This window comes from Gobius niger, assembly GCF_951799975.1.
Source record: "Gobius niger genome assembly, chromosome: 7".
Classification (NCBI taxonomy): Eukaryota; Metazoa; Chordata; class Actinopteri; order Gobiiformes; family Gobiidae; genus Gobius; species Gobius niger.
This window is the reverse complement of record NC_136858.1, coordinates 35,345,338-35,371,682: the sequence shown is the minus strand read 5'-3', so window position 1 is coordinate 35,371,682 and position 26,345 is coordinate 35,345,338.

Genomic DNA, 26,345 nt, shown 5'->3' with positions numbered 1-26,345 from the left:
CCCTTGGAGACAGAAACAATCTAAAAATACAAAAAACATTCCAAAGCTCTTACTGATAGGTACGAAATATCACAATTACACTTCAATAATTTTGAGATTTTGTGATGATATTCTTAATGATAATCCTTTTCAAAAGCGACATCAAATAAATGCGTCGTGTTGCGAGATTTTCTGGCGCATTTGTCCTTGAGTTGCGGATGTAAAGGGAGCAAAGGCGGCGATGATAAGGCAGCGCAATTAAAAAAAAGAAATGAGTTTGAGAGTGTTCCTTGTGTGATTGCGGAGTGTTTTTGATCCGAGCGAGGCGCGCTGCGGGAGGCGGTGCGGCGGCAGACTGCTCCGTGTGGCGAACGGAATCATAATGTGCTCAGCTGTTGAACACGTCTCCAGTCTATCATTACGGGAACAAGTTTAGACTTAAGGAGGGCTAACAACAAGCTACTCTGCAATTACTCTGGCTGAGGTACAAGTTGTTTCACTGTGTGGTGTAAACCGCCTCTGAGACTTTGCCTTTATCTTCCTGTCTGTCCTGTGTCAGTAGAAAAGGCTGATGTGTGATTGAATGTAGTCGTGATGTCCCGCCCACTTCAGTCGAGCCACATCCCTGATTGGTTGATCGCGATTCAGACTTTTATACAATGTAGCTTGCTTGTATCTGCTGGTGAAGCTTACCAGACTTTAGGGACGGAATTTTCTATGAAGGTTTGCTGGATGCGTTTGTTCTTGACAGCTAGAAGGTCCCGGGTTCGATTCCCACCTGGACAGGACCTTTCTGTCTGGAGTTTGCACGTTCTCACAGTGTCTGCGTAGGTTTCCTCCAGGTACTCTGGTTTCCCCGACCGTTAAAAACATGTATAATAGGCCTATTGTATTTCTTCTTCTTCTATTTCTTCTTCCTCTTCTTCTTTCTCTTCTTCCCATCTTCCTCTTCTTCTACTTCATCTTCTGCTATTTCTTCTTCTTCTATTTCTTCCTTTTCTTCTTCTTCCTCAATTTCTTTTTCTTTCTTCTTCTTCTTCTTCCTCCTCTTCTTCTTCTATTTCTTCCTCTTCTTCTACTTCATCTTCTGCTATTTCTTCTTCTTGATCTTTCTCTTCTTCTTCCCCTTCTTCCTCTTCTTCTACTTTTTCTATTTCTTCTTCTATTTCTTCCTTTTCTTCTTCTTCCGCTATTTCTTTCTCTTCTTCTTCCTCAATTTCTTTTTCTTTCTTCTTCTTCCTCCTCTTCTTCTTCTATTTCTTCCTCTTCTTCTACTTCATCTTCTGCTATTTCTTCTTCTTGATCTTTCTCTTCTTCTTCTTCCCCTTCTTCCGCTTCTTCTACTTTTTCTATTTCTTCTTCTATTTCTTCCTCTTCTTCTACTTCATCTTCTTCTATTTCTTCTTCTTGATCTTTCTCTTCTTCTTCTTCCCCTTCTTCTGCTTCTTCTACTTTTTCTATTTCTTCTTCTATTTCTTCCTTTTCTTCTTCTTCCTCTATTTCTTTCTCTCCTTCTTCCTCAATTTATTTTTCTTTCTTCTTCTTCTTCCTCCTCTTCTTCTTCTATTTCTTCCTCTTCTTCTACTTCATCTTCTATTTCTTCTTCTTGATCTTTCTTTTCTTCTTCTTCCCCTTCTTCCGCTTCTTCTACTTTTTCTATTCTTCTATTTCTTCCTTTTCTTCTTCCTCTATTTCTTTCTCTCCTTCTTCCTCAATTTCTTTTTCTTTCTTCTTCTCCCTCCTCTTCTTCTTCTTCTTCTATTTCTTCTTCTTGATCTTTCTCTTCTTCTTCTTCCCCTTCTTCCGCTTCTCCTACTTTTTCTATTTCTTCTTCTATTTCTTCCTTTTCTTCTTCTTCCTCTATTTCTTTGTCTTTCTTCTTCTTCTTCCTCCTCTTCCTCTTCTTCTTCTATTTCTTCCTCTTCTTCTACATCTTCTTCTATTTCTTCTTCTTGATCTTTCTCTTCTTCTTCGTCCCCTTCTTCCTCTTCTTCTACTTTTTCTATTTATTCCTCTTCTATTTCTTTCTCTTCTTCTTCCTCAATTTCTTTTCTTTCTTCTTCTTCCTCCTCTTCTTCTTCTATTTCTTCCTCTTCTTCTACTTTATCTTCTAATTCTTCTTCTTGATCTTTCTTTTCTTCTTCTTCCCCTTCTTCCGCTTCTTCTACTTTTTCTATTCTTCTATTTCTTCCTTTTCTTCTTCCTCTATTTCTTTCTCTCCTTCTTCCTCAATTTCTTTTTCTTTCTTCTTCTTCCTCCTCTTCTTCTTCTTCTTCTTCTTCTTCTATTTCTTCTTCTTGATCTTTCTCTTCTTCTTCTTCTTCCCCTTCTTCCGCTTCTCCTACTTTTTCTATTTCTTCTTCTATTTCTTCCTTTTCTTCTTCTTCCTCTATTTCTTTGTCTTTCTTCTTCTTCTTCTTCCTCTTCTTCTTCTTCTATTTCTTCCTCTTCTTCTACATCTTCTTCTATTTCTTCTTCTTGATCTTTCTCTTCTTCGTCCCCTTCTTCCTCTTCTTCTACTTTTTCTATTTCTTCCTCTTCTATTTCTTTCTCTTCTTCTTCCTCAATTTATTTTCTTTCTTCTTCTTCCTCCTCCTCCTCTTCTTCTTCTTCTATTTCTTCCTCTTCTATTTCTTTCTTCTTCTTCTATTTCATCCTCTTCCCCTTCTTTGATCTTGCACACACCTTAACCACACAGAGAAAAGTGAAGCACAAACACATGGAGCAAGTTGTTCCCTCAAAGGAGACTGTCCAAGGCCAATGGAGTCTAAGGCACGATATTGGTCAGCAGAATCTAGCTGGAGATCTAGCTTATTTACCATAATTCTAAATATAAATGGATACGGAAGGCAAAAGCAAAAAGTAAGGACCGTTTGGAATCTCTCACATTTCTAAATTGGTCACTAAATGTGGTCTGATCTTCATCAAAATCACAGGAATGATTAATAATTATAACGTGATGAAGATCAGACCACATTTCGGGACCAATTTAGACAGAAATGTGAGAAATTCATGCAAACTCCACCATACAACAATGTTACAGTTGTCACCGGTCATATTTCAATGTTATATAAAACTATTTTGACGTCACAATCGCCCGTTAGGCCTCATGCTTGTCTTTCATTGCTACACAAATGCCAAGACTCCTGATCATTCCTTCACTAAAAGCCCCATTCTTTCTCTTTCTCCCTTTTGCCTCGCGCCGCACATTGCAGACCTGCTGTTCTCTGTTCAGGTTCACACCGAGTGCTTCAGTCGCTCGGCACAATCCGAGCCGTTATGTCTCAGCGCAAACAATGGGAATAATGGCTAAAGTTCTCCTGTGTAACGGCGCTCGGCACAATGGCCTGGTGCTGCGGCGCTCTTGTCGGGAATCTGTCATTATCAGCGTCAACAACAGAGCGGGGAACATTTCCGACCCTCCACTCCGGCTCTGGGCGACAGTACGGCAGGGGAGATAATCTACTTTGCTTCATCTCTCCGGCTGTTAGCGGCTCATTGGACAATAACAGCAGCAAGGAAGGCTTTAATCATATTCCAGCGCCTTTCGACCTCAGATATTGCTTTCGCCGCACCGCAACGGAGGTCAAAAAGTGTGGGGGGTGTGTGCGTATTATGGAATAGACCAATTAGGGAAAGTGTGATCAGGCCGATTTAGGGATGGGACTGTATCAACGTTGTGCAGTACAAAGCAAGCAGATGGAAAAAACAAGCAAACACCTGACTGGTTTCAACCAACAAGAAGATCATTAAAGCGCTCCCCATAGTAGCAAACTACTTTTCGCTTTTGCTATGCTTATATGGTTGAAACAGGCTTTTCCAATACTTTGCCAGAATTTCTGAGCGGACCTGGATTCATCCTCTGCAGGTAAACCACATACATGTTGCCCAATACCTGTCTGTCCAGTGATCATGCCTTTAAAACATGTCTGTAATCCAGTGCGTTCTTTATTGCGTCTGTATTTACTGACGCGTATGATTCCTCTCATCTGAATACCTGGGCTGATCATCATTAAGCTTTTCCTCCTCTTTTGCTTCTCTGTCTCCGTGTCTTCATGATGTAGAAGAGGTGGTTATGTTGCTCCAAATTCAGATGATCGATGCATTTTTTCCTGAATGTGTGTCACTCGCCTCTTACCTGGAAAACCGTAGCACCCAAAGGAAACCTGGATGGCTTCTCGCATCCTCTGAAACGGTGCAATACATGCCTTTCAGTCATGTGACCTTTGTTGTTATGGCGGACATTTTGAATACCGAAGTAGCATTATGTAGCACTACCACATGTAACAATATCTCTACTCTAGCATGAAAATTAAAGTTAACTGATTGACAGTGGCATTTTTATGTACTCATAATCATTGCTCAAGAAGATAACAGTAAAAACACGGCCCCAGAGACGCACGTTTATGTGAAGAAAGTCAGTGTTTAAGATGTTAGCATGCTACCGGTTAGCATTTACCTTCAACAGCTCAGCTCTGACCTCTCCAAGAGAAAGTCCTGAACCACCATTTCCTCAGTGTTCATAGATGTGAGCCACACATGTGTTTATTGTGTTGAAGCCATTGGCAGTTGATCGAATAAACTGTTGACAGTTGCTAACCACTAGCATGCTAACGTCTTGTGCAGCTTAAACACTGACTCTCTGACAATCTGTAAAAATCACAGAGAAAGGTTTTCTGTTTCCTCTTCAGTTTGTTAGTTTAGCCTGCATAATGCTACTTCAGTATTCAAAATGGCTGCTGGAACTATGCGTGATGTCATTGGACCTTCACCCACACCTGCCGCAGGATCCGCATTGGGTGTGTAGGCACCTTTGCAGCTGAGCCAGGACTGAGTGACTAAACAAGTACGTCCTTTTACTTACTTACATTAAAGCCACACCGCGTAGAATTTTACCCCCAAAAATAAAATTGAAATACAAGCTTTTCTTTTATGACAGATATTTTCATCATTGAAAAATATTACAAAAAAAACATGTAATTTTGCTGTGAGGGGCCTCAGCTCTTCTAAGACGTGACATAACTTTAACAGGAGTGGGTACGTCTCCAGCTCGTTTCCATGGAGATGTGACTAAAGTCAGCAGAATTTGAGATTTAAACAGGTATGGTCCTCATCCAAATCCATTCTTTGATTAGCCACTGCAGAAATAGCATTGTCTGCGTCGAGCTGGGCACTAGAAATATGTTTTGTACTGATGGCAAAAGCATAGTCCAAAATGTTACGCAGTGTGCCTTTAAGTAGCCGTGTGGTTCGGGTGCGACTCAGCCTTTCAAAGTGATACAATAGAACTGGGATTTAAAGGAACAGGCCACCGTTTTTCCGTACTGAGATATGTTCTTACCTGAGTTTAGACGAGTTGATACGTACCTGTCTGGTCTTTGTGCGTGTCTGTGGAAGAGTGTGGTAGCTTCTAACTTCACTCCGTTTGGAGCTATTGGAATATGCTGGGAGAGGCCAAACGCTAACAACATCGTTGGTCTTTTTGCGTGACTGAGGGCACACAGTTCTTCCATACTGAGATATGTTCTTTCCTGAGTTTAGATGAGTTGATACGTACCTGTCTGGTCTTTGTGCCTGTGGAAGAGCGTGGTAGCTTCCAACTTCTCCCCCGTTTGGAGCTATAGTAATACATTGGGAGAGGCCAAATGCTAACAACATCTTTTGTCGTTTTGCGTGACTGAGGGCACGCACAAAGACCATACAGGTATGTATCAACTCGTCTAAGCTCAGGTAAGAACATATCTCAGTATGGAAAAACGGTGGCCTGTTCCTTTAAGGCCGTTTAGACGCCAAAAGGACTAAACTAGCACGTGTTTGACACTGTGGCGGACATAATACTGCGTCTCTGTATGGAAATACTTCCTGGTTATGTCCCAACTTGCGGTATTTCCCCTTTGAACAAACACGTATATAGGATATGAGGATATATACAGCAACATGTTATCAAATATAAATAAATACGTCTCCCCAACAAATCAGACCCTAATTTAAGCTAAACTTCCTCTTGTGTGCCCCCGGCTTATAAGGTTACAGCTAAAAGTGTATTATCTGCACTTCAAAAAGAGGCTGTCTCTGCTTGTAGGGCTGCTGGTGCCATCACAGAGTGGGTGACCTGCAGCTGCCTGCTCATGAGGTAACATTAAAATGATCTACACTGCCAAGCTAATATGGAGACCGTATTGTTTTGTTTCTGTGCAGTAAAGACACCCACACAGGCAGCGACGGGGCTGCTGGAGGCTGAGAGTGTGGGCACTTCTTAATCTCACGTCTTTGATACAAAAGATTCTCCCTCTGGTGATTCGTGCCTTGTTTACCTGGCACGTGCGGTTACATGCATGAGAGGATTGTTCTTTTGCCATTTGTTAAACATTATAAAAGTTTGCAGCGGGAGCCGTGTTGTTTAGTTACAGTCAATTAACTATTCTGTCATTATTTCCGGCTGCCTAACCCATATTCTCAGCCGTGACAGAGGTAAGATGTTGAATTTTAACAGATAGCTGCAACAACAACAACAACTCCCACCACATCTGTGATTTTCTAAGTTCACACCCTGCGGTTTTGTACATATAGCTGCAGTGCTGTGGAGGCAGTTTGAATACCGAAATGCCTGGTAAAGCTTTCAGGACAGTGAGTAATAAACATGTAGAATTACTAAACAAAATGCTGTCTATATATCTGAATAACAGCCAGTTTTAGTTTACGTTTTACATTCACATGGAAGCAAGGTCTGGGAAGTAAACAATCACAGATCTCGCCAGTGTAAAAATGGCTCAGCTTTGTGACACCAAACCTCCCACACACATTTATTTGTACTACACGAGGCTGTGGTGATAATCTAATAGGGGCATTTGTTATTGTCCTGTGCGCTTTGGGAAACAGGCGCTCCTTTCCTCTGCCTGCGCCTCTCCTGTCCCTGCTGTGGAGTTTCGGTGCCGTATAAATAACATTGGTTTGACAGAAAAACAAGCGTAACACGGAGCATCTGGTGCGGCCCGGTGTGAGCTGGCGGCGCGTCTGAAGAGCAGAGGAGGAGATTAGGTGATGTGTGAGTGATTACCAATGATGGAGGTGTCTCCACTGTCACCTCTTCGCCGGATCCGGGAGTAAACAGGAATGAAATGTTGGATATAAACAACAGTGATCGGTCTGAATAAAATGGTAACGGCGGCAAATGATGCAGGTCATTGCAAAAAGCGTATAAATGTTTGTCTATTATTCTCCTAAGCAGATTGGACCTGAAGCCAGATGGAGGCTCTTGTGGGAAGAAGGGACTTTGTGAGGGGAGTGGTTTATGGTGGCACAAATTGGCCGCTCTCGCTTTCATCAGTCAACCCCAGGGCAGCGGTGGCCACATTGTTGGCTTTCCCCCGTTGAGTTGGGAGTAGGGTTGCAAAGGAGCGGAAAATTCTCAAGAAATTCATAACATTTCTGGAAACTTTCAGCCTGGACATTTTGCTTAAAGGGGCCAGATGCAAGCTGGCCATTTTATACTCACTACTGCCACCTCAGGTCATATGTGTAACTGCACCTTCTATATTAAGCTTGTGCATGACGGCAATTCTGACCCGAAGTGACACCTTTTTGAGTGACAGTGCAGGATTTTAGAGGCAGTTGTGGTGAACAGGTCTGAGCTCATTCTACACATTAGGACATGGCTGGAACATGTAGGGGGAGGAAAATACTTAGTTTTAACCAATGCTTTAAGTGGACAAGAAGAAGTGCCGGTACTCTGTTTTTTGCCCCAAAAAAAGAAGACCAAAAATAGGCCTATATATTAGGGCTGCAACTAACGATTATTTTGCCATCGATTTATATATATCGAATATTTTTACGATTAATCGAGTAATCGCTTGGCTGTGAATGGTGTAGGAAAATTGGATTAAAAAAAATATATATATCACATAAAGCTAAAGTGGCGCCACTTGAGGATATGTTGATGAAGGAAACTTAAAGTTAATGTTTGTTGGAGGCTCTTAGCGCTAATTCTGCTTCTGATTGGACGAGACACAGACGGATATTTAGGAAATTTACAATATACAAAACACTACAGCCCCTTACTATGAAAAACAAAGTAGGTTTTCATCAATACTACTACATTTTCATGTCATTTTTGCTCTATTTGAGTCTGTGTGAACCAGAAAATTATTAATCGATTACTAAGTTAGTTGTCTACTATTTCAATAATCGATTAGTCGTCGATTAATCGATTAGTCGTTTCAGCCCTATAGGCTACTGTTATATTATCCCTTCTTTTTTCCCCCTTTTTTTTTTACAGCGTTAATACAGTATGAATGATATTGTAATAACGCTGGACTGTATCAATTATATCATGTATTCACAATAATTACACTCTGCTCAAATAAACAACTCATGATGACAGCCCAATGCAAAGAAAATAAGCTTTGTGTCCATCTGCCTAATAAATAACAGCAATGAAAGCCCAGTCTTACCTTTAGAAGACAGACTGTTTTAGCTGAACTCTTACAGATGGATGTCTCTGAAGCTCTGTTACAGATGTGATTCTTACAGGCTAAAGTCTGTGCTTTCCAAAGTGTCTAACAAACACTTCCATGTTCTGTGCTGTCATTGCAGCTCGTCAGGCTCCGTTCTGTCTGCAGTCCGCCTCATCTCAGTCCGCAGAAGTTTGTTTCAATCCATATTTACCGCTTTGTTTTGTTTTTATCACATCTACGAGGCCAAACGGGGCACATGGCTCTCGTGCTCGTCGCCACTTGTGAGAACCTCAGTGGACACACACACACACACACAGGTGGGGTCAGCCAACTAGTCCTCTGATTCTGACCTTGTTCTTGTTACTCCTCTGAAGCCAGGAGAGCAGAAGCATTCATTTTATTTTAACCGAGCAGCGATGTTTGCGTTTCACACACCCTCCCCGATCTGCTTGTTTGTGTGGTCGAGCATCAAGTTAAGTTGTTTTCAGCGGCTACAGCGACGCATGGTGCTTTTCACTCATACAACTCAAGGGTGTATGGGTAGTGTACACCGCGTTCCAAATTATTATGCAAATGACATTTTTCTAAGATTTTCTAAATTGTCAACTCAAATGAGAGTCAGCATCATTTTCAAGTCTTTAACTGGTAGAGGATCATTTAAATGTGGTGGAAAAAATCTCCCTGTGATAACAGTATTTTTTTCAAAAATAAATATAGTAAAAACCTCAAAATCCACTGTTGATGAGTCCTCATGTATTCCTGAGCCACTGCAGCCGTTTCTGTTCATGAACATTCAATTAACAGTTTAGGGGAGGCCCGGATAGATGTTTTATGCACAGCTGCAGTCTGTCTGGAGGGTCCTACACCTTGATGTTCGGGAGACTCCAGAGGCACCAGCAGCTTCAAATACCTGTATGCTGCTTTGTAGCATCTGTTCTCTTAATCTGATGTGTTTGTCTGGCAGAAACCGTCCATATTGTGCCATTATCTGCACAAACCTGTGTGTGTCTGAATCATCTCTTATCTCTCTTATCAGTACGATGATTACGCTTAATTGTTGAAATATCGCAGGTTTTCATACCTAGACCAAGGCATTCAACTATTTTACGCTTTTCATCAGCAGAGAGATCCTTTTTCTTTCCCATATTGCTTGAAAATGATGATCTGCTTAATAAAGTGGAACACCCTTTTTCAGTAGTTTTTGGGCTTAACCTGAAAACTAATCACAGGTTATTTTTTATTATTTTTACCTTTTTGACACATAATAATTTGGAACGTAGTGTAGTCTCTGCTCACGGTGGGACGAAGTAGGAAACGTGCATTGTGAAGGTCGCTCTGAAAAGCGGCGGAGCAGCCAAAGGATTAAAACAGATGTGCAAATGAGTGAACCGGTACGCTAAATGCACGTTCTTGGTGCACGGAGAGGTGGCGGTACGCTCAAGAGCTATTTTTGGAAGTGGCGGTACTGAGCACCGGCGCGTACCGGCCCACTTAAAGCACTGGTTTTAGCATTTTTAAACTCTGTATAGTCCCTTTAAAGGAATAGGCCACCGTTTTTACATACTGATATTTGTTCTTACCTTAGCTTTGACGAGTTCTTTAGGACCTGTCTGGTCTTCCCGTGCCTTCAGTCACGTAAACACATTGTAAGGCGTAATAATACCAGGAGTAGTTCGAAATCCGCGCAGTAATCTTCACTTTACTGAGCAGTAATCTTCACTTTACTGTGCGGATGCCAAATTACTCCTGGTATTATTACGCCTTACAATATAGTTCCCCCTTTTATCCGCTTAGAAAATCCACATTGTTTAATTTTGTGTAATTATACTTTGTAGTGGAACACTTCACGTAACCATATTTAAATAGGGAAAACATGGAAGAGCTTGGTAGCTTCTATCTTGACCTGTTTTGGAGCTATAGAGGAGAGAGAGAGAGGCTAAATGCTAACGCCGTCTGCGCTGTGTTTACGTGACTGAAGGCACGGGTGAAGACCAGACAGGTCCTAAAGAACTCGTCAAAGCTAAGGTAAGAACATATCTCAGTATGGAAAAACGGTGGCCTATTCCATTAAAAAAACCTGACTTTTTTCATTTATTTTCTTGAATAAACAAATGGTTTTGAACCATAAAACATGCATTTGACTTACACCGTGACCCATACAAGACCTGTGAGGACCACATTGGAATGTTATATTATGACGCGACTTTCCTAAACCTAAATTCTGCATTAACTCTTGAATGAGTGGTGGGACAAGCGGCAAAGTTTTATAACATGGTTTTGTTTGATCACACTGGGATTGGTTAAATTCACCTGTCCCTAACTCAGATCAGAGTGTTAGAAAAACGAAAAACACGCACATCCAGTCTGAATCATTGTGCAGGATCAAAGTAGAACACAAGTATGAGCAAAAAGTATTTATTACTTACACCAGATGTAACGTTTCGGGCATAACATATGTCTGAGGAAGAGCCAACGCCCGAAATGTTGCATCTGGTGTCAGTAATAAATACTTTTTGGGAGCTATACAGTTGTGTGGACATGTTTTTCTCATAACCTGACTTAGATCATGACAGACACTAATCAACACTGTTCGAGGAGTGGGCGGGGCCTACGTCATCACACACTTGATGAATATATGCATGATGGATAATAACATGCTATGAGTCGAAGAACAAGATAAAGTGCAAACAAGTAATAGGAAATAGAGGCATCTTGTATATAATGACTAAAAACTCTAAAAGGGGCAAAAATATAAACAAGACATATTAGAAAAGAATATAAAGTTTACATTCATAGGTGATTGATAAAGTTTTGCATAGGATTTATTCACAAAATGTCCTGATCTGGGCAATCACAAAACTATTCTCAGCTACTTCCATGACTGACAATCCCGGTTCTTTTGTAGAATTTGGCAAAGTTTTTCCGGAGGCCGTGAGCAAGTGTGTGTACTTTGTGTTAAAAGTTGGAAGGGACACTTAGCGGTCAGCAGATATAGTAGAAGAAAAGCTCTTTGAATAGCTCAGCTGCTGCTGCTGCCGGGGTGACTGTTCCCAAACGTAGATGGGCAACAAAGAAAAGAGTCTGTCTGTCAGAGGGCTGGGAAATGTTGCTGAATGTGAGTAATTTACCTGTGCACTCACTGCCTACAACATGTGTGAAATTGAAACATCAACTTTGGCGCCTGAGATGTGATTTGGTTCATCACAAAACTGATTGGCTCAGGCGGCATCAGGAAAAGTCCAGTCCTTTCAAAATGTACACATTCAAAAGCATGTAAAACTGAAGCAGATCTTTTTCAGTTGCCTCCTCCAACTGATCCTCTGACCTAAAAAAGGGCAGAGCTAGTTTATATCTTCCCTTACCTGTATCAATCTTTTGACGTGATCGGTGATGGTCAGAGGCGCAGAATGGAAGCCACTTTCCCATTACTGAGACTTTAGTTTAGTTCATTTAGGAATGAAGGAATAAGCCAAAAATGATTTGTGAATTTTCAATAACAACATTATGAGTTAAGGACAATTATCTACAGCCATAGATCTAAATAATAGAGATCAGCGGGTCCCATTCAGCCCCATTCACAGTAATGATCCCGAGTGGTCTGTGAAATTAACATGGCTGCTCAATCTCCTCCTACAAAGCCTTTAAAAGAAACAGGCCACCGTTTGTTTGTTTGTTTGTTTGTTTGTTTGTTTGTTTGTTTGTTTGTTTGTTTGTTTGTTTGTTTGTTTACTTTATTGTCCCCGTAGGGAAATTTGTTCTCTGCATTTAACCCATCCTTCGATGACGCTGGGGCGACCCGTAAGGAGCAGTGGTCGAGGCAGTGCCGCGCCCGGGGACCCATCTCCATGATGTGGAGCCAGGCTGGTGGTCAGAATCACCTGGCTGGAGGATTCACCTATTGCACATGTTTTAGTGGCAGGGGAAACCGGAGTACCCGGAGGAAACCTACGCAGACATGGGGAGAACATGCAAACTCCACACAGAAAGACCCCGTCCTGGTGGGAGTCGAACCTGTGAACTTCTAGCTGTGAAACGGAGGCGCTAACCGCTGCCGCTTTTCCATGAGATATGTTCTTACCTCAACTTAGACGAATTGATGTGCACCTGTCTGGTCTTTGTGCGTTCCCTCAGTCACGCAAAGATGTTGTCAGCGCTACAGAACCTGTCAATCATAGATTTAGGCTTCCACTTTTTATCTCTAATATACAAAAAAAAAAAGCTTGGTTAAAAATATGATACATAGCCCAGCATTATCACATGGGTCACAGCAATTGTTAGAAAAAATAAAACTCTTTGGAGCTACATGGAGAATCTTGTTTCTAAAGTGTCTTTTGGAATCGCCCTGGCCACCAGGGGGTGGTATTACAGCAATGTCAGCTCCCCGCCATGAGGACCAAAGAGAAGGGCTTCCCTCGCCCATTGGCTCCAACATTGCTATCATAAAATGCCTTATTATTCAGTACATTACAGATAATGTATTGTCAATGCGATATTTCATCAAATGTGTTTACATTTGTCTCCCTGATGACTGTGACCTATAGATGACAGCATCGGTCATGCCTTACCCCATTATCCTCTGTCTGTGTGCAGTTAACATGCCTTATTGCCCCGTGAGATCTCTCCCCCCTTTAATTCATTTCTGTGATCGTGGCCGTATCGTTTTTCACCATAAATCCCAATCGATCTCTTTTTTCGCGAGGAGCATGTTCCATTACCAAGAATTACTCAGCCGTCGATGCAGCGGGGCCCATATTAATCAATGAAACCTTTGTAACTAACAGCCTTGTTATTCTTTCAAAGCCAAACAAAATGAGCATTTGGCTGTATACAAGGCTCATTATTAAGAGCGCTGCTGAGGAGACGTTACGCATGGCCATTGATCATGCGTGAAGGGAGGCCTGCACAGTCGATAGCGGCGCCAAAGAAAAATAGTCCCCGCTTTACAAGACTTTATCCACCGAGACGAGAGCGGCGCTTTTGTATTCAGGGCTCGCGCGCCGGGTCCTGTTGTTCCACAGCTGCTCAGAAAACGGAGGAAGTTGGACGTTTATTCTTAGTCAGCTGCGTGCACTCGAAGTCGCATTAGACTCAAGTGTTAGCAATCATCGTCCATGGAAATATGGCGTGGAAAAGAGGTCGCCCGGCAGGGGTTCAAAACGCCACCTGAGCAGGTTGCCAAGTGATAGTTTTCAGTGACCCGGGAAACAGAGTAAATGTAGGCAAGGCAAGGCAAGGCAAGGCAAGTTTATTTGTAGAGCACAATTCATACACAAGGCAATTCAAAGTGCTTCACAGTTGAAAACAAATAGAATCAATAAAAACATCAACATAAAATTAATCAATTACAGTAAAAGGCGAGAGTGCAGATAAATACTTTCAGTCATATGCATCGGTAAAAAGAACTGTTTTCAGCCTGGATTTGAACATTGTCAGAGTTGAGGCCTGTCTCACATCCTCGTGAAGACTATTCCAGATTTTAGCTGCATGAAACTGAAACGCAGCCTCACCGTGTTTATTATTGACTCTGGGAACCACCAGGAGGCCCCTCCCTGAGGTTCTCAGGGCCCGAGATGGTTCATACGGCTGTAACATGTCAGAGATGTACTTTGGAGCTAAACCATGAAAAGACTTGTAGACAAGCAGAGCTGTTTTAAAGTCTATTCTCTGAGTGACAGGAAGCCAGTGCAGAGACCGGAGCACTGGACTAATATGGTCGTATTTCCTGGTTCTTGTCAGGACTCGAGCAGCAGCGTTCTGGATGTACTGTAGCTGTCTGATAGCTCGTTTAGAGAGGCCAGTGAGTAGGCCGTTACAGTAGTCTAACCTGCTGGAGACAAAAGCATGGATAAGTCTCTCTAGGTCTGGTTTTGACACTATTCCTCTGATCTTAGCAATGTTTTTCAGATGGTAAAAAGCTGCTGATGTGATTGCTTTGATGTGGCTGTTTAAGTTCAGGTCTGAGTCCATGATTACTCCTAGATTTCTAACCTGATTTTTTGGTTTTAGAGAGAGAGACTCAAGGTGACTGATAACACTTTGTCTTTGTGCCTGTGGGCCAAAAACAATGATCTCAGTTTTGTCTGAGTTTAGCTGGAGAAAGTTGTTTTGCATCCACAAACTGATCTGTTGGATGCAGTGACAGAGTGTATCTACAGGCCCATGTTCACCAGCCGTCAGTGACACGTAGATTTGAGTGTAGCCAGTTAGCAGCTATGTTTTTAGACGGTCGCACGTCGGCTCAGATCTGGGTTTCTCCACAATGGAAAGGTGAGTGAGACACATGCTGCGCCCCAGTCATCCTTTGAAGACAAATGTGTCAAACGGATTTCACTTCCAACTTAAGAAATAAAACCGCCTGTCTACGATAGTGGAACATTTCTTGTGGATTTAATTGTCCGCCACTGCTACACCCGCTGTCTTTCCTTGAGCTCCAGCACTTGAGCCACATTACAGTTTGCACCGTTTTTGCTCAGTGATTCTGATGTTAACGTCCACCATATAGGCTCATGGCAATCAATGAATGAAAACCTTTAATGTCCCTCTGGAGAGCGCGTGTTGCACCGAGAGCATAACAAGCAGAACACGCCACAGCAAAAAAAAATGAGTACGCCGGCGCTATAGAGCAAACCAGACATCATTAGTCCAGAGTAAATCTAAAATTAGAATAAATCAAGGAGCTGGATCATGGGATGAAGGGTGTGATGCTTGATGTGACCTTTGGCATCATGTGCCTTCGTCCCATATGGGAGAAGCATAAACTCGGCCCACATCCATCCATGCTTTCCATTAGTTGGCCAATTATTTTAGAGCTTACTTAGATTACCTTCTCAAATGTCTTTCAACTACGGCGTGCCAACAAGGAAGATCAAGAAGTACATGTCAGAGAGCTTCAGGATCGGATGAAAAAAAAGCATCTGGGGTGGATTCAGCAACACATTATGCCCAAAGAATGAGATCAGAGACTACCTGGGCATCCACCGAAGATATTCCATCAATGGAATAATGAATGTGCGCTGAAGGCACTGAAGGATACAAATGCTTTCAATTAAACTTTTGTTCAATCTTTATTAGGTACAACAGTCTGCTTTAAAACTCTTTCTTCTTAAAAATTTGACCGCATTCCACATTAGTTTGTTATTGTACTAAGGTGTTGTTTAACCTCTTAACTCCCGCCTGAACCGAGAGCATTTTCTCCAGTTCAGCTTTACCCAAATCCTGTAGGCCAGTGTAACACCTCATTTGAAAGCTAAGATCTACAAAACTCATCTCAATGGATCTTTTTCCTCACGTCATCAGATTTTTTAAAATCTTTTTTGGGGGGTATTCAACCCATTTCGTAACTTTTTTGTCATTTTTTTATCCATTTTTTGTCATTTTTTTGTCACATTTTTTGTCATTTTTTGTCACTTTTTAGGTCATTTTTTGTCATTTTTTGTTGTCATTTTTTTGTCATTTTTTGTCACATTTTCTGTCATTTTTGGCTCATTTTTAATCAATTTTTGTCATTTTTTTGTTGTTTTTTGTCACATATTTTGTCATTTTTTTGGTCATATTTTTGGGTCATTTTTTTTTGTCATATTTTTGGGTCATTTTTTAAAATCGTTTTTTTTAATCTATTTTTTTGTCATTTTTTTGTCATTTTTTTGTCATTTTTTTGTCATTTTTTTGTCATTTTTTTGTCATTTTTTTGTCATTTTTTGGGTCATTTTTTTGTGTCATTTTTTGTGTCATTTTTTGGGTCCTTTTTTAATTCGTTTTTTTAATCTGTTTTTTGTCTTTTTTTTGTCATTTTTTGTCATTTTGCCATTTTTTGGGTCATTTTTTAATCAATTTTTGGTCATTTTTTGGGTCATTTTTGTCACATTTTTTGTCATTTTTGGTCTTTTTTTTTGTCATTTCTTCGTCACTGTTTTGTCAAAGTTTTCTCACTTTTTTGTCACATTTCCATCATTGTTTTCGTCTCCGTTCTGTCGCTATTTTCACACCTTTTTTCCAGAAGCTTTTGGATTGGGGTAAAGCCAAACTGGAGAAAATGTGCTCGGTTCAGGTGGGAGTTAAAGGGTTAAAGGAATAGACCACTGTTCTTCCATACTGAGACATGCTCTTACCTGAGCTTAGACGAGTTGATGTGTACCTATCTGGTCTTTGTGCCCGTGGATGAGCGTGGTCGCTTCTAACTTCACCCCGTTTGGAGCTAATTCATTGGGAGAGACCAAATGCTAACAACATCTTTGGTCTTTTTGCGTGACTGAGGGCACGCACAAAGACCAGACAGGTACGCATCAACTCGTCTAAGCCCAGGTAAGAACATATCTCAGTATGGAAAAACTGGAAAAAGCAATATTAAACATAAAAACACATCAACACAGAGTTTAGATAAAAATAAGCTATAAAGTTGCTAAAGTTCTGTAACAAAAAAAAAAAAAAAACACACACATCTTGTATTATATGTGCAGGGTGAGAGGCGTCAGACTTTGCAGAGCCTCCAGCGAACAGTCCTCCAAAGATGTCGCATGAAAATGTTGAAGTCTTAACTGGTGGTAGAAGAAAATATTTACTCATTATATGTAGAGCTAAACATGTGAATATATCCCCTAATTAGTCCTTAGACTTTCTCAATAACGTCACTGCTAATGATGTACCAGCTTTAAAAGTGTAAACTGTCCAAACGTCATGTTGTTGACCTCAACCTGCAGTAATTATTTTCAAACCTTACACAAGTTGAAATGTGTGTTTTTGACCAGGGCCAGAAGCTAATGAGTGGTTCGGGTTAAGGTTCATAAAACATGCTCAAATTAACACAAGTCTGGTTTTTAGTCAGCTTTGAGGAGCTAAATATAGATTGCTTATGGGGTTTTTGGTAATTAATTGCCATGTCAATATCTTACAAGAAAGGATGCCCTTTGAGCTTTCTAAGCCTCTAGACAGAGAGATTTGTTCAATATCCTTGAAAATACTGTGTAATATCTATGTAAAGAGATCACAGTATGGAGTTAGAGACTGTGCTGGTTCTGATTTAAAATAGGCTTGGGACATTTTCTACAGGCAGGAGTGAACAGAAATACTCGAAACTGAAGCAAATCACCACTGTCTGTTTTTGATGGGAGATTGAATGGCTGATAGTTTGACCGTATACAAAATAGAGGCCACCGGGATTTGACAAACTGATCTGGGGTCGTGCAGTTGGTCAGGTCTATGTGCTGCAACACTATTCCACTGAAGTTATTCCATCAGTGGATTTCTTCTTCAAACCTAGGAACTTCATTTGCAGAAGAAGTGCCAGTACGGGCCCGATAAAAACAGCACATCCACAGACATACAACACAATCAACAATGCAATAATAAATGCATTAAAAACAATACAGTGGGCCTGTGATAGACCAAGGTCCACACAGTCATTTATTCATTCAGCAGGCGGATGGAGGTAAGGAGGAAAGGGGAGGTCGCCCAGAGGGAGGGACCTGAACCTGCGCCCTGACGGCAACAGGGCGTAGTGAGAGTGCAGAGTGTGTGAGGGGTCTGAACTCTGGAGTCATCGATTCAAGATTCAAGATTTTTTATTTGTCAAACCATGTGAATGGTTTGAAATTATGTTTCTCTCATCCCTCCGGTGGGAGAGGGGTGTGAGGGAGTTCAGGGAGTTCCGCTTCCCGATGGCCCTGTGAACGAAACTGTTCCTCAGTCAACTGGAACTGACCCGTAGATTCCGCAGTCTCCTCCCTGAAGGCAACACCTTGAAGAGACTGTGTGATGGGTACTAGGGTCCCTGGTGATTTTGACGGCTTTGCGGGTGAGACGGGTGGAGTTCATCACCTTAATAGAGGGGAGAGGGGCTCCACAGATCTTCTCCGCTGCTCTCACGATGCGCTGGAGGCTCCTTCGGCAGGAGGTAGTGCTAACGCCGTGCCACACAGTGATGGAGCTGGTCAGGGTGCTCTCTATAGTCCCTCTGTAGAAGAACCGCACAGTGATGGAGCTGGTCAGGATGCTCTCTATAGTCCCTCTGTAGAAGAACCACACAGTGATGGAGCTGGTCAGGATGCTCTCTATAGTCCCTCTGTAGAAGAACCACACAGTGATGGAGCTGGTCAGGATGCTCTCTATAGTCCCTCTGTAGAAGAACCACACAGTGATGGAGCTGGTCAGGATGCTCTCTATAGTCCCTCTGTAGAAGAACCACACAGTGATGGAGCTGGTCAGGATGCTCTCTATAGTCCCTCTGTAGAAGAACCACACAGTGATGGAGCTGGTCAGGATGTTCTCTATCGTCCCCCTAGAAGTTGGACATAACAGAGGCTGGGACTCTGGCTCTTCTCAACTTGTGGAGAAAGTAGAGACGCTGATGACTTTTCTTGAACAGTGATGTAGTGTGCACGGTCCAGGAGAGCTTCTCTGTGATGTGCACACCCAGGAACTTAGTGCTGGTCACCCTCTCCACTGTAGCACTAGATGCTACTGAGTGAGTCCTGCTCCTGACCAATGATTTTATTGCTGATTTTGATCACTTTATTGAGCATGTTGCGGTGGCTGAGAGCGAGTGAACCAAAGCAGACAGTGATCTCGAATGTGAGGATGGATTCAATGAAACATTTGTAGAAAGAGGCGAGAATGGATTGGTGGACTTGGAGTTTGTGGATGATGGCGCGGGCATATTCCAACATGACAATGACCAGGATCCATCGGACTCATGCTGTGAAAGAGAGGTTCAGGGAGCATCAGTTTCATTTTCACACATGGATTGGCCATGGATGTGCTGTAGACGTACAATACTGAGGTTGGAAATGAGGAAAATAGCAATCACTCAGGAGCAGAGACTTCATAGATTTTCTAAACTGAATCGATGAAAGCTGTGTGAGAGGATTTGTCTGAATATTCCATCATCAATGCAAGACCTTGGTGAAAAGTGAATACAACAATGTGTCTTTTGACACTGCAGAATCTTATTGTAGCGCTACAGCGAATGTGTGCTGCAAAGCTAAAGGCGGGCGGACGGAATAATGGAGCATGTGGTGACTCATTATTTGTGTATAACCATTGTGCTACTACTGCTTATAGGGCCGACTCTACTGTAGAACATGTGTCTAAAGCAAATGAACAAAAAGAACAGTGATCTGAAAGCAAATTCTTCCATGTGGACAAAGTCTTTAATATTATAATTCATTATTGGAGAAAATATTTAAAATACAGATTTTCATTTGAGTATAAAACAGCCCCATGACCCAAAATATGTCAAAATTTGAGCAGTGACCATGGTAACTAGTCTTTATTTAGAGAGAGAGAGAGAGAGAGAGGAGTCCGACAGAGAAGAGACAGGCAGAGGCGCCATGATGGATCGACTGAGGGGAAGGGGAGGAAAAGGCCAGGACTGACACGGCGGGACGTTTGATCTCCTGCACATAATCCTCCGTAAACAGTGTAGAAACTCTTAAAGTCTAATATTTACCCCTGCACCTCCTTCTGGCTCCTCCCTGTGAGCAGACAAGGACAAAGGAAAACAAGGGCCTAATAAAGCGAGAAATGGAGGGTCATCTCACAAAAGGGCAGTTCAACGTTGACTCCGAACCTGTTTTTAAACCAACAATGTCAGAAAACATCATCGGATGTAGGTATAGCAAATTATTTTATTCTTTGCACCAGACGTCCAGCTTCAAACAAGACTTCTGGTCTGAAGTTACATCCTACTTTCTAAACCTAGCTATGTATCAATTAGAAATCACCATAATGTACCATTATTTTAGACTGTGTTTAAAGGAACATTTCTATTATCATTTTATTCAATTGGCCGTCACGGTGGGCAGTGGTTAGTGCTCATTTTTGACAGCAAGAATGTCCCGGGACAGGGCCTTTCTATGTGGAGTTTGCATGTTCTCAACAATAACAACACACATCACAACACTGTTATGCAGAGGCAGGGAATTGCAGGTACATTGTTGAAGTGCTTCCTTCGCAGGGTGGCTGGGCGCACCCTTCGAGATCGGGTGAGGAGCTCAGTTACCCGGGAGGAGCTCGGAGTAGAGTCGCTGCTCCTTCACGTCGAAGGAAGCCAGCTGAGGTGGCTCGGGCATCTGTTCCGGATGCCTCCTGGTCGCCTCCCGCGGGAGGTGTTCCAGGCATGTCCTATTGGGACAAGGCCTTGTGGAAGACCCAGGACACACTGGTGGGACTATGTCTCCGAGCTGGCCTGGTGTCGCCTCCAGAACAGCTGGAGGAGGTTTGTGTGGATCGGGAAGTCTGGCATCTCTGCTGAGACTGCTGCCCCCGCGACCCGGCCCCGGATAAAGCGGAAGAAAATGGATGGATGGATGGATGGATGGACAGATGGATGGACAGTTGAAGTGTTTTTCCCAAGAACAGAACAACAATAAACACATGCCGGTTGAAACCATTCTCTCCTAAAACATGCTTCAATTGATATTCAATCTCTATCATATTTGCAATTTTTTTGGGGAAAAACAAATATATTAGAAGAAGAAATGGACCGAAGCTGCCGACATGTACAGTACATGGCACATTTTTATTAATTGCTCAGAGTCTAAGTCAGTGCTATTGAGTCTGATGTTAGTCTGCACTGCCGTCACATCTGACAAAGCTGTAAATGCGTCAGAGACGAGCATTTATTGAATCTGTGAGATGTGTGCAACGTATTGTGAAAGCTTTCACAACGTATTGTGAAAGCAAGAAACAATTTGGTGGCAGCAGCTAACAGTTTTTACTTATCTACCTCCTCCTTCCACACTTTGAAGACAGACAATATCAGGCGCTTCAACTAAAACCAACAGAGCCATGTTGTTATGACTGTGTCCTGTTTGCAGAGCCGAATTCAGATGGAGAATTGAAACATAATCGTGCAAAAGGGTCGTTTTGGCTCTGGGTTTGCACGTCAAAGGTAACCCAAACAGGCAGGGGAACATTGGGCCACAGGTGACTCTATTTCCCCATTGTTAAGCCGGACCATATTCTTATTTGCCGCACCAAATGAACTTCTGTTCCATTTGGGAGCGCTTTGGCGGCGTTCTGCGATGCCCAGCACGGCGTGTGGCCTGTCTCCTCCCGTAGCCCCTCAACCACAGCCCATTAAAACTCCATATGTTTGCTGTCCCGGATTCGGTTTGCTCTGACAGTTTTTATCAATTGATATCAACAAAACCCTGTGTAATTTCTCACTTGACTGCTCCAGGCTGCTGCTTCTAAACTTACTTTGTTTTTGTGTCACTGCGAGCACCAGATGTTAAATTAATTAATGACTGATTTCTTTATTAATTTCTGACTTCGACAAAATTCATCAAACCCGTGTTGTTTTGTGTAGTTTTCACTATGGCTTCAATAAGGAAGGAAAGTTCTACTGTTTATTCAAATTTATATGGACTTCACCGCGAACATTAATTATTACACATACTAGCTTAGAGGTAGGTATCAGGCCCAGGTGCCAAATATAATGTATCGGCTTTTCTTTAGAACACTATTTACATTATGTGATTCTCATTGAAGACATTAAACAACACATCAACACATGGGATTATGTGGAAGCAAAAGAAAGGGTTTAAACACATACAATTTAAAGGAACAGGTCACCATTATTTTATACTGATATGTTCTTACCTGAGCTTAGATGAGTTGATGTGTACCTGTCTGGTCTTTGTGCGTGTGCTCAGCCACGCAAAATGACGAAAGATGTTGTTAGCATTTAGCCTCCCAAAATATTCCTTTAGCTCCAAATGGGGGTGAAGTTTGAAGCAACCAAGCTCTTCCATGGGCACAAAGACCAGACAGGTACGGATCAACTCGTCTAAGCTCAGGTAAGAACATATCAGAGTGTGGAGAAACGGTGGCCTGTTCCTTTAAATCCTTCAAAATTGCCATAATTTAATCTTGGCATTGTCTCAGTCAGCTTCATAGGATTGGCACTGAAATGGTTTTCAACGATCTCTGGAGTGAAAACCATTGCTGGTGATACATCGTGAAGCCCATTGAGAAAATGTCAAGAGTGTGCAAAGCAGTAATACATTTGTTTGTTTATTTGGTCGGGACAATACATGTTAAAGGGACTATACAGAGTTTAAAAATGTCAAAATGGTGTATTTTCCTCCCCCTACATGTTCCAACAATGTCCTAATGTGTAGAATGAGCCCAGACCTGTTCACCACAACTGCCTCTAAAATCCTGCACTGTCACTCAAAAAGGTGTTAAGTCGGGTCCGAAGTGCCGTCATGCACGAGCTTAATATAGAAGGTGAAGTTACACGTATGACCTGAGGTGGCAGTAGTGAGTCTAAAATGGCTAACTTGCATCTAGCCCCTTTAATGAACATGCAGTACACAGGGGCGGACTGGCCATATGTCCATTCTGGAAGAGCACAGAAGGGCCACCGGCCTTAACCTCCTCCTCCACGCCCTGCCGTAATTGAGCTTTACCCAAATCTAAAAGGTCAAAAGAAAAAGCATCCAAAAACGAGGATGTAAACGGAACAAAAATGTGCCGTAAAAGCAACAAAAAAGTGACAAAAATGCAACAAAGCAATGACAAAGCAATGTAAAAAGCGATGAAAAAACAACAAAAACATGAAAAAACAAAAACAAGAGACGAAACAACAAAAACGCAACAAAAAAGTGACGAAAACATGTCAAAAATGCGGCGATAAAAAGTTACCATCACTTTTCTAGATTTCAGCTTTCAAATGAGGCGTTACAGTGTTGCTCTCCAGTCAAGAAGATTTGGGTAAAGCAGAACTGGAGATAATGCTCTCTGGTAATACGGGTGGCAAGAGGTTAACATATGTCTTTGTGGAAGTGTCGCATCTACGCTAATTTGGGCCGGGCTGGTCAGAGTCCAGGGCTGTTTTTCAGTCCCAGTCCGCCCCTGGCAGTACATGGATAGTACTGATCCTGCACTCAAACTCTCCAACACACTCTCATTCATCCTGGCCTATTGTACATGTTTTTTGTGGTAGGGAAAACCAGAGTCCTCCTTGTTTAATGTATATAAGATGCCCGAGTTTTGGCCAAAGCGGGAAAGCTGCATCCAAAGTGAGTCCCTCCAAATTGGCCCCTGACATTTTCTGATTTGCATTCTCAAAGCACATTTCACATCGTACAAAGACATCAGAAGCAAAGTTGTCCCGATTAAACTGTCTATTTGTTCAGGACAGTGCACGCTCATGAAACCACATGAGACTCATTCATGTAAACACGCTAAAGGCAGATTGTGACCTTCGACGTATTATTCTGTCCAACACTCATCCACCCTAGTCCTAGAGGTGAACCTGCGCATATTTAATGGTAGGGGAAACACACCCATACAGATGTAAAACTTCACACAGAAGGTTGACACTGAACCCTGGAGTGGAATCTTTGGGTTGATGATGAATGCTCTCCAAGATGACCCCCTGTTTGCCATTTGCCAAGTCTTTTCTTTTTCCTCTTGGTCTCACAATTCATATCCACATTGTTTGCACATATAACGATTGATTTATGCCTCCGACACCAAACCTCATGGGCAGGGCTGGACTGGCAGAAAAAAATCGGCCCGGGATTTTTGGGTCAAGACTGTCCCTCTAAAAAAAAAAAAAACATCATCACATTCATCGTCATATTCAATGCAATAGTCGAGGTGATGAGCAAAACAATAAGCTTGAACTAAACAGTATAAGCTACGACTCGAGGACAATAGCTGCATGTTGTTTCTGCCGAATTCAAGCTAACACCTCATAGAACTCAACACTTTAATCTTGTCATTAATAACTTGAAGGAACTTTTGTAAAAATTACTTAACAATCTTAAAATGTGCGTTCCGTTAATGAAGTTCCACTCGCTACTGCAACACAAATAAACTTCTCAAAACCAACCAAATGATCCCTATGGAAGCCCGTTTCCGCCATGTTAAAAAAATAAAAGCCCAACAGGAAGTCGAAATTTCGAGATTTAAACTCGTAATTTCGAGATTTAAACTCGAAATTTCGAGTTTAAATCTCGAAATTACGACTTTTAAAACTCGGAATTTCGAGATCTAAACTCGGAATTACGAGTTTTTTCAGATCCGTGATCATAGACGTCTGTACGGCGGGGACAGCGGAACCACGGGTGCAGATGTAAACAAACAGTCATGGAGGATTAGCTTCATCGTGTTGTGAACCGGAGCTACAGCAACTCTGGGACTTTTGCAAAGACACACAGAAGTGTTTATTTTACCTCAACACCCAGGATTAAAAGCAGTGACAAGAAAAGTTATTAAAAACGGCTGTATCCACGATAGGAATGTGTTTAGGCCTTGATGATGCAGGGCATTCCCAAAGCTAATGCTACGATCGTAGCATTATGAACTTCGATGAACTTCGGATGATCATGATCATGTGAAAATGGGAAATATGCATGAATAAAGTCAATAAAACCACCGTCTACATAAAGCATCCCTTTAACAACGATCACACACTGACCCGGGCTGGTTTATTTTGCAGTTTATTACTCACACTTCATGTACAACTGGCCGTAGCCGATTGCTTAGCACCCGGAGCTACCTAGCTTCTTAGCAGCTCTAGCATCCAGCTCCAACAATGGATCTTGTGGAATTAAGTATTAACCACTAAAAACGTCAATAAAGCCGTAACCACATAATGCAGCCTTGAAGATTATCACACACTGGGTCGGGATTGACGCATTGGTGGTTAATTGCAGACTTTTTTTAATCAACAATGAGCTGGATTGCACATGCTAACCGGGCAAACTAGCCATTGTCCACCGGCATCGCCCTTTTATCAAGCGGGGAGACCATAGGGGGTATCCATAAGACATGGCAGGGGCAAAGAGGCACGAGTTTGCCCCAAAATAGCAGTTGTTTTTCAGGCATGATACGATTCCAAGATACGGCTAGGCTGGCCAGATCAAGCTCCACAGTTCAGACCGCATCAGACAGGAAAGAGAACGGCAACAACATCCGGATTTTCAAAGTAAAATAGGGCTGACGTCTATGATTACGGATCTTAAAAACTCGTTCCGAGTTTAAATCTCGAAATTACGAGTTTAAATCTCGAAATTACGAGTTTTAAAGTCGTAATTTCGAGTTTAAATCTCGAAATTACGACTTTTAAATCTCGAAATTACGAGTTTAAATCTCGTAATTTCGAGATTTAAACTCGTAGTATGAGTTTAAAACTCGGAATTACGAGTTTAAATCTCGAAATTTCGACTTCCTGTTGGGCTTTTATTTTTTTAACATGGCGGAAACGGGCTTCCATAGATCCCACTGTAGATGAAGATGAAACGGTAAAACTCACCACGGAGCTAGAGAGGTGTGGAGTGAGAATAGAAGTCCCAAAAAGGCCAAACATTGTAAATCCTTTCAATGGAAACTAGAAGATTTCCAAACTGCACTGATGACGAGGGGCAAGACGGAGTCACCTGACAACTCCCAGCATGCACTTCTTTGCAAACTTTTGTCTAAAATGTATAAAAAGTAGAGGTCTATGGTTCTGTGGGTCCTGGAGGGAGTTACAACAAACTATTTCCTCTTATATTGGCAATGTGAGGGGCATGAGTGTGATGTCCCAGAGGCCCATTGCTCAATATACGAGATTATCTGTGAACCTTGACTCAAGAAAGCGCCATCAGCAGGGCATAAAAGGCGTCACATCCCTCTAGTGGTGGAGTTGTGTACTTGCATCTATGTAATGATAGAGATTCTGATGGCTTTTCCCGTTAATTGTGGGCCGGTGTAAGGTATTATGGGCCTTGTTTCGGTGTGATAGGCCCATGATTGCCCCAAAAGTACGTCGGCCCACCGGAAAAACTCCCGAATCTCCCGATGGCCAGTCCAGCCCTGCTCATGGGTTAGGCAAAGTGTAGCTCACATTGTTGACTTTCATCAATCATTCAAACGGTTAAAGTTAAGAATTTATGACATGAGTTCTGTTTGCTCATTCAG